Source organism: Nanorana parkeri, unplaced genomic scaffold (assembly GCF_000935625.1).
Source record: "Nanorana parkeri isolate BGI_ZX_2015 unplaced genomic scaffold, ASM93562v1 scaffold760, whole genome shotgun sequence".
NCBI lineage: Eukaryota > Metazoa > Chordata > Amphibia > Anura > Dicroglossidae > Nanorana > Nanorana parkeri.
The window spans coordinates 26,136-36,439 of NW_017307028.1; positions in this window are offsets into that span (position 1 = coordinate 26,136).

Below are 10,304 nucleotides of genomic sequence, written 5' to 3' on the forward strand. Positions count from 1 at the left end.
ATGTATACGATGTAATAGATAAAGTCAAAAGTGGAACAGTTTACACAGAAAAATAGGATTTTTGTCTTAACCTTTAAAATACTTAAAGGAGAACTATGAGGTGAGTGCTTTTCACTCACCTCATAGTTCTAGCTGACCTGTGACAATGAGACTGTCACGTCACTAGTCGGCTCAGTAGATCGGGAAGTGAACGAACACATACCGGCATTCGCTCACTTCTCGATCCTGTCACGGCTCTCTGCCGTGACAGGGGAGGCACTGGATTCCCCCCTCCCCGCTCCGATCCTCCAGCGCTGACTGGCGGAACGGACAGGAGAGGGGGCGGGTACAGCTGGCTCTGCCTCTGGATAGGCAGAGCCAGCTGTCACTCACGCAGCTGGACGGATCAAGACATAATTGTCAGGATCCGCTTCAGCTGCGGCGTCTCAGTATACCACGAGCTGTAGCTCAGGGTATACTCAGCTTAGGGTGATGGTAGGACACTAGTTTGTGTCCTCCCGTTACCCTAAGGAGAACTATGGGGAAAAGTCCTAACCCCATAGTTAACCCCATTATGCTGCTAGCTTGAGGTGTTTGGACACTGGCAAAGCAAATCAGTTAGGAGAGGCCTGCATAACCCCTTCTCACTCCCAGCATTCCTCAGTTTTGTAGCAAGTAATACAGACATGAATGTAAACACAGAGGGGAGGGGCCTGTTTTCTGTGATATACTCCAAGACATGGATTTTACAGGTTAAAAAAAATCCTGTTTTCTTAATTGTACATCACAGGACAGAAGCTTGGTAATTCTTAGACCACTGATACATCCAAAAGCAGTGCAACTGAGGGGTGGGCAACACAGGAAACAAATGGCTAACAGGTCCTCAACAAACAACCAGAATGAAAAACAGTAGAGGCCCTACCATTTATTGGGCCAATTGAAGAACCCTACAACCATAGCTGCCATCTGCTTGCAGTCTGAATGTTCACCTGGTAAAACTTAGCAAAAATGTGAACCAAGAACCAGGTGGCAGCCTTGAAGACCTGAGAAACCTAGGCCTGGTACTGAAAATCGCAGAAAGCACGGTCTAATCTAGTCAAATGTGCCCTGAATGTGCTCCTTGCCCCTAAAAGCCTAAGCCTGAGTTGTTGAATCCACCTAACTATAGGGCAACGTGAAACTGTCTGCCCCTACAGAGGCCTTCCAGAATGACAAAAAAGTCAGATTGACAAGGTGGAGCAGTAGCAGAGATGTACATATGCACCGCCCGCATTACATGCAAATAATGACAAGAAATCTCTTAGGAGAACATAATGATGGCAAGACAATGTCCTGGTTAAGGTAAAAGGAAGCAATCACCTTCACAAGAAGGAGGCATTAGGCCTCCTAAAAAATATAAAAAAGAAATAACGGGCACCTTTCCTGGTGCAAATTTGTTTAGAAAGATTTGTTTCTAAACAAAGAAAGATTAAAAGTGATAAATCGCACTCACAAAAAAGGTGAATAAAAAGCGTGTTGGACATAAATCTCGGGGTACATGCAGCTTCCTAGCAGTCAGAGAAAACAATCCAAATATGCTGCTAGACCAGCAGAAACAAGCTGACTCAGCTGAATGCGTTTTCGGGGAGTTTCCCCTTCCTCAGAGCTGGCCAGCTTTATGTCCAACAAAAAGCGTGTTGGACATAAATCTTAGGATACATGCAGATTCCTAGCAGTCAGAGAAAACAATCCAAATATGCTGCTAGACCAGCAGAAACAAGCTGACTCAGCTGAACACGTTTTCAGGGAGTTTCCCCAGCTGGCCAGCTCTGAGGAAGGAAAACTCCCCGAAAACGCGTTCAGCTGAGTCAGATAGGGGCGGGCCTATCTGACGTCACAGCTAATGCAGAAGTGAGCATGTGAGCTCGTGGGATACCGGCCGGTTTTTATGTACATGTGAATTTTTACTTTGTTTTATCAATAAACGTTTGGGATATACTTCACTATGAGGAGTTCCTTTTGATTTCTTTACTATATGTGAAACATCATTCGTTAAACATTTGGGAGGAAACACTAAGAACTTTCAGATCCAATACCGACTTCAGGTTACCTACAGAGTGTAAAGCGATATATATGCGGTGAGTGCGCATTGCCCGGGGGGCTTCGTGTGTAACCCTGGGAGGATCACCAAGCACAAGTACTTTATATGTTTTGGATTTGGAGGACGAATTATAAATTATATTGACATTTTCACATTTATCACTGAAGTTTTTTTTAACTGTTTATATATATAAAGTCACTATTATTCCCTGTGTTCATTCATATCTGGATGTTTATACATCCAGTCCTTGGTCACACTAATTACAATAATTTTTGTTTGTGGTACACTATATATATTTTTCACTATTAATTTGCACATTTTTTTAGGATATTTTGAAAGTTGTATAGATTTGTTATTAATATTAGTTACACCAGGGTATTTAGCGCCGCATAATCGTTATTTATACCAAGCAAAATATGCTTTTCAAGTGTGATCGTAGACTTTGTCAGAAGATGACTTCCTAACTTTCAAGAGCGTAGGGATGGATGACTGAAAAATTTCTGCCACCCAGGCTTCAACAGCCAGGCCATTAAAGCCAGCAATCAATGAGAATCGGTTCAGCTCGATAAGAATAATAAGAATGCATTCCATCTCGATCCTGTGGTGTAGTCGAGGAAGGAGCTTCAGGGGAGAGAAGGTGTAGATCAGGTTGAACTGATCCCACAGATTCACCTGAGGATCCCTGGATCAGGCAACAAATCTTTCCAGTTTGTGGTTGAATCTGGATGCAAGCAGATTCATGTGTGGTGCCCCACCTCCCGTGACAGAGAGGGCAAAACTCCTTTGTGTGGTGAGACCATTCCCTGAGAAACAGCTGTTGACAACTGATGATGCTTGCCTGTGAATTTTCTACATCTGAAATGTGAACAATGCAGAAGGCCAGAATGTGAAGTTCCACCCAGGTCAGGATCAGGACTGCTTCCTGGTGAGCTGCATGAATTCTGGTTCCCTTTTAATGATTGATATATGTCACTGCTGTGACATTGTCTGACTAACTCCTGGTCAGATGACCCCACACATGAGAGGTCTAGTGATGAAGGGACAACTAATTTACACTGAGCTACAGGATATTGATCGGGAACTGAACCTCCTCTAGCAATCAAGACTGCTGAACCGACAGAAAATACAGAATCCAGGACCCAAGAGGCTAGTATCATCATCTTCCAGGTCGTTGGTAAGAAATTATTTGCCCAATTCCAACACTATATTGGACATTCACCTCGCTAGCGCAACCCTGGTCTTGCTGGCCAGGCACATGGGGCGGATCCATAGATTGGGTCTTCCTGTCCCACCCTGTCCGAATTTTGAGCTGCAACGGTCTGAAGTGAAACTGGGCACACGAGACTGCCTCAAAGAAGGATAGTATGAGGTCCAAGACCCTCAAGAAGAATGGTGGGGGCAGCTCCTGGACCGAAGGGTCCGAATTAGGGAGTGGAGAGACTGGACTTTGGCCAAGGGAAGAAACACCCTGGTCAGGGCTGTATCCAAGACAAGGCCCAGGTTTGACAAGCAATAAGGCTCCTGGCCCAACTTCTGGAAATGTAGAATCCATCCAAATCTCTGCAGGTCTTGCACCACCCGTGGGACATTGGCTAACAAAGTGTGCGCTAACCGTTTCCTCAGAAGATTGTCCAGATAGCCCATGATGAGAATACCTTAAGCACAGAGCACGGCCAGAATTGGAGTCAGCACCTTGTTGAAAATGTGATGTACAGTGGAAAACCTAAGGAAAGGACAAAAGTCTGGGAATATTGCTTACCCACTTCAAAATACAGGTAAGGGTATCTTCCCGAGAGAACCGTTTCTGGACTCAATCTTTTTTGGACTCCAGAGTAGCTGGAAATTTTACTGCCAAAGATAGTGACTATGTATGGCCAGCTTTACCATGGCCAGTCAATTCTATGTTGGTCAGTCTTTCATGGCTTCACACCTACTCACTTGTTATTGACTGGACCATTAGAGACATACAGTCCTAAGGTGTATCATGCTTACAGCAGCATATCTGAAAGGTCTCTCTACACTGCCCTAACTGTTCCATTATTGCCACACTGATTCCTTGCTTGAATTAAATACCGTATATACTCGAGTATAAGCCGTCCCGTATATAAGCCAAGGTACCTAATTTTACCAAAAAAAACTGGGAAAAATTGATTTCACAGATCACAAAAATATCAACAGAACCAATTAATTTACTCAACACTTAACATAATACATATATGATTTAATCTCCCAGTCATATAATTTCCTCTACATAATTACTACCATATAACATATGGACAAGACATACCATTTATACCTTTCTTCCTCGCCCCCCCCCCCCAACTCAGTCATACTTTGACATCGACAAGGGCATTCTAGGTATATTCAATAGTTTGATAAGTTTGATAATAAAAAAAAGGGAGTTAAATCGACAGAGAGTTTACTTGGTAGATCGAAGTCTAGATATGGTGTTTCCCCTTTTCCTTCCTTTTTACGTTCCCATTCCTTCCCCCTTCTACTTCCTCTTCTTTCACCCTCCTCCTCCTAGTCTTTATAAGTATCTAAGAATCTCTGGTGAACTCATATAGTCCCTCCAGGGGCTCCACCTCTCCCTAAATGTCATATATCTATTATGTAAGCGAGATGCGAGTTCTTCAAATCGCATGACATTATTAAGTTCTTCCACCCATTCTGATATCTGAGGGGGGCTAGTTGACTTCCAGTGTCTTGGTGTTACTGCCCTTGCAGCTGCTAGGATCGGGCATAGAAGACCTTTTTTCACTGCGGCTACCGGTCCATGGTGTAGAGACAGCAGAGCAACCTCAGGTGTCTCCAGGCCATGAAGACCCGTCAGCTCTTGAGCAATCTCCAGGATTACTTTCCAGTAAGTTCTTATCGACAGGCACGACCACCAGATGTGTAACATCGTCCCATCTTCCCCAGAACACCTCCAACATAGCTTAGACTTATTAGGGTTGATCTTATATAAGTTAAGTGGACATCTATACCATCTTAATACTTTAAAATTTCTTTCCTGGGTAAGGGCTGATATACTTGATTTAAAAGTTAGGTAAAAGATCTTCTTCCACTCATTCTCTGTTAATGCGTGTTCCAGCTCTCGTTTCCACGCTTTAGTGTAATAGGGCAGTGTTGGATACATCTGGTTTAATAATAGATTGTATAGCTTAGACACATGTGTTTATCGCCCACATTTTTTACACAAATCTCCTCAAAAGGGGTTAGATCTCTAATCACTCTACTTTCTGTGGAGAGGCCATTAAAAAAATGTTTCAATTGGAGATACTCCAACCATTTTCCTTTATTTGGGTGGTTCATAGGGAGAAGTTCTAAAAGTGGGCGTAGCCCATTTTCTGTTGTAGCTTGCATAATTGGAGAGTGTCTAGTAGTGTCCCATGCTTCAGACCAAATGGGAAATCAGGGTTCCCTAGTATAGGTGTTAATGGGCCAATGTATGTCGACACTCCACACTTCTTCACTAATGCGTCCCATATTTTTAATGTAGAGGAAACTGCCAAAGAGCCAGTCCACCTTTTATCTCGCCTAACTGTGGGTATCTATGGAACAGACGTCAGGGGTATTTCCATCGCTGCTTGTTCCACCGACACCCACAGTTTCCTGTTGCTTTCGGTGAACCAGTCCAGTAATCTGCTTAGCCCTATCGCTTGATAGTATATTTCCATATGTGGTAAACCTCCCCCACCATCCAGTTTTCTTTTGGTCAGTATATCGTATCTCAGCCTTACTCCTGTTTTATTCCAGATGTATCTTACCAACAGAGATTGTAGTCTATGAAAAAATATTCAGGGGATCTTTACTGGTACTGTCTGGAAAATATAGAGAAATCTCGGAAGGACGTCCATCTTGAATATGGACATCCGACCGAGCCAGGAGTGTTGTTTCCTTTTCCACCCATCTAGACGTACTTGTGTAGACTCCAACAAGGGAGCGTAGTTTAATGAGTATAGCTTCCTTAAATCTGCTGAAATATGTATCCCTAGATATTTCAGAGCTTCTGGTATCCATATAAAGGAGAAGCTAGTGCTCAGTATTTCCTTTTCTCCCTTTGGGAGTGTAATATCTAAGCATTGTGACTTACTTGCGTTAATTCGATAGTTGCTGACCTTCCCAAACTTCTGGATCTCTTCTAAGATCGCAGGGAAGGCCAGCCTTGGGTTGGTAATATACAGAAGTAAGTCATCTGCAAAGATACTCAATTTATGAGCACTCTCTTTTACCTTCATCCCCGAGATGTTCTCGTTTTGGCGGAGGGCTATTGCCAGATGTTCCATTGCTATAATATATAGCATGGGGGACAGGGGACATCCCTGTCTTGTCCCATTTGTAATTTCTAGCTTATCCGATAGTATTCCATTCACCCGAATCCTCGCAGAAGGGCTATTATATAATGCCATAATCTTTGAAACTAGGGAAACTGATTCCTTGCTTGGACCTTCACAGCGCTATAAGGAGTTTGCTAATGTGTTCAGTAAAAAACAAACTAAGACTTTGGCTACTCTTCAGCTCGCCGGCTTCCTAGCAACCAGTTATGCTGAAGGATTCCCCAGCCTGCAGCTGAAGGGGGATCATTGGTTCCCAGAATGCTAGGGACCACCGGCATCCTAGCAACCATTGACATATCCCCGGCCCTATTCAAATACCAACAGGAGTATTCCCCAGTTGGCGGGTGACTGACAACAAAGGGGCAGGGATGCTGGTTAACATTGACCAAATATGGCCATGGCTTTATCTGCTCAATGACATCAGCCAGCATCCCTGTCTGAGTTTACATTTACCTGCAGCTGGGGAGCTGTCATTTGTAACGAGAGGGTCATCAAAATTGACGATCATCGTGACTGGTGATGGATCTACATTGCTGGATGTGATTGACAATTGATTTACACTATAGGACCATTTTTTAAATAATGGACTTCATCATGTTGTATCTGTTATTTATTATGTACATTTTTCAGTACTATGTACGCCCTACCTATTCTCATACGGGGGGTGGCTGGATATTTTGGAGACTGGATGTGGCCTTTGTCCCTATCAACATGAGACAAGGTGTCTTGCCACTCTCAATGCCTCCCCCCTTCCTGGACTACCAAGCTGCATGCCTGGATAAGGGTCTGGTAAGGTTTCTTGGGGGGATCCCAAGATGTTTTTTTTTCTTTTTTGAGTGGGTTTCCCCCTTAAAATCTATACCAGACCCCCATCAAGGATAAGGGTCTGGTATAGATTTTGGGTGGCTCCCCATGACGTTTTTCCAAAAGAAAATCAAGCAAGCAGGGACATGTCAATTAATGCCAAAATTTCAGTTTTCCTTTAGTATATTATAAATTGTATAGGTGCACCACTTCACAGGCAGGTTTAGGGCAGCCTCCAAGCATGTTATTTAAAGTAATTTTGCATTTTTAATGTTTCACTTTAAAAATTATTAAAAGAGCTGTCTGTGAAGGTTCTCATTCATCCAGGTCATAGTATATCTGTAAAATATAAGTGGAATTAGAGCAACATCCACCATATTTATTCCCAGAGAATTTTTGTACAAGTCATTCTGAATTGAGAAAGCTGGTCGGATGACCAGTGAAACGTCTTCAAGAACAATAAAACAAGTCCAGTTGCCTTGACTTATTTTATACAGATATTAAAAGAGCTGCTCACAATTTAGTTCACAAAAAAATTGTTTTGCATTGGTACATATTCCCCAGGACAGTGCCCCTTGCTTGACAGTGCCACATGCCCCTTGCTTAGTGGGGTTTTTTTTTTGGGGGGGGGGGCAAAAAAAAAAAATCTTGCACCAGGGCCCTTTGTTCCTTAGCTCCGCCACTGTTTGGCTCATCACTACAATAAACATAAATTATTTCCATCTCTCTGTATTCAAAATATATTAATGTTTCCCTGTTAAAAACTATAGCACCTAACTGGATCCTGTCTCCGTTGATGCAGAAGAGGAGTAGGAAGCGGAGAAATTGTGAACTAGTGTATCTAGATGACAACTGCAGTACCTTGTTTTTGAAAAAGTTATTTTCTGAAGGAATGCCACTGCCACTTTCACAATAAGCCACTGGGGAGGGGCCCTAACAAGGGGGTTACTGTCATATGTTTGCTCTTTCCAAAACCAATCTGTGTCACTGTGTGCACCTGTTCATGTTGCAGCTCATGCTTGATTCCTGTTAATTTCTGCAATTTCCGAAAAACATGCCCTAGGTCTTTTTTGGTCCGTATGTTCAGATGCTCTTACACTCTCCCTGCTGGTCCTTACCAAAGAGTTCTGGAGGACACTTCCTACGTTCATGCTGAGGAAAGCTATTTGAACCTGCTCACTTAGTTTAAGAGTTTCCTGAGTAGACCTCTCTGATATTTTGTTCCCAGGCTTTTGTACCTATGTTTTAGTTCTCATAACTGTTTATGACCTGTGCTTGTTTTTTGACGATCCTTGTTGTCCACCTGCCCTGAACTTTTGCCTGTTTTTCAGCAATCCTTGTTATTACCCTTCCCTGACCTTTTGCCTGTTTGACAACGACTTTGCCTGATGATTTTTGTACCACACTTTGATTCTGCTTGTTGTCAGCTGTTGCCAATCTGAATGTAAGCGAGAGCTGCAACCTAGGAGCTGGCCACAGCAAAGCCCATCATCACTTGTGGGTTGCTCTGGCAATCACCAGACATTTTCTTAGACCATGCACCTCAGCCCTCTGTAAGGCCTACATTGGCCTGGCAACAAATAGGGTCCACTACCTCCATGACATATACTCTTCTGCTACTGGTCAATTTTTTTGAGCTACTGTCTTATATGCTAATTATATTGCTTTATAAAACCTGCCTTGTCTCTCTCTCTATTGTAGCCTTCTCTATTTGCACATATTCTGCGCTGCCACTTTCCAGTTTCTCCAAAAATATACCATATACCATATATACCAGGTGATAGTTAAAATATTTTTAGAAGAACCATCGATATGTAGATGTGGGGCAATGAAGGTAATGTGGGGTAGTGGTGTGAAGTGTTTTTCAACATTTATTTATTAGGGAGTAGGATACATGATATGATATTCAATTACATCGAAGAAATTACAATGTGACATGTGAAATTACCATATTACAAAGCATTGTATGGAATTATACATTGTATAAATACTACGTTCCATACATCAGTTGGTGGGCTATGAATTCACGCTAAAGATTTCAATCTTCTGTAAAATAAAAAAAGTTGTCAACATTTTGTTACCTACCAGATTGTATAAAGAACTAACTGCTGGTTTAGACATAATTGTGAAAAAAAGTCAGGATACGTCACACAGAACATTTTCTGGGATGAAAGGTTCTTTCTTTGCACCAGTTGAAGTAAGTCTTCCATGTGCGATGGTGGACCTTCTGGGAAGTGAACCTCCTACCTTTTAACATTGTAGCAATCACATCTATCCCTGGGCTTCAAACGCCACGCAGTTAAAGCCAGTGACTGTGAAGCAGTATAATGAACTGGATAGAAGATCTTGATGATCTGGAAGGGCCCACAAGAACCTGATCAGGTCAGAGTACCACATCCACCTGGATCAGTCCAAAACTATGAGAATCACTGGAATGCAATTCTGCAAATCAGAAAAGGAAGGTGAGGAGAAGCGTAGACCAGGCTGTACAGATCCCACAGAGCCACCAGAGCATCCATTGCTTCAACCAGAAAATACTTGTTCCTGGAGACAAACCTGCCGAGTTTAATGTTTAACTTGAAGAGTAGAAGGTTCACATTTGGTGTCCCCTATCTGCGACACAGGTTCTAGAACCTCTCCATGTTTGAACTGTATGCATAACATTGTCAGTCATGACTTGGGCATCCTAGATGAATGCCACTGCTGTGATATCGTCAAACTGGATCCTGAGCAGATGACACACCTGTGCTGGTAATGAGGTCTGGGTACCCCAGTACTGAGAAAACTCCTTGTTTACCCACCCCTTTGCTGGAATAAGCCACTTCTATAAAAACGCATATATGGATTATCCTTCATATTCCACAGCCTGCTAAGTACACATAATCAGATACACATCTACAAGCACTGCACTTTAATACACATGGGTTCAGAATTATTAAATGGGTAGGAAATTGGGGACCTGCAAGTCTTGGGAGGTTATGGCCTCACACTGATGGAATTGCCTTATGGGGGGTGGGGGTTGTATTTGTGTTGCTTGTTTTTTTGGGGGGAGGGGGGCGTGTCAGGGAGTATTTGTGGGGAATAATGTACATAATTTGTGG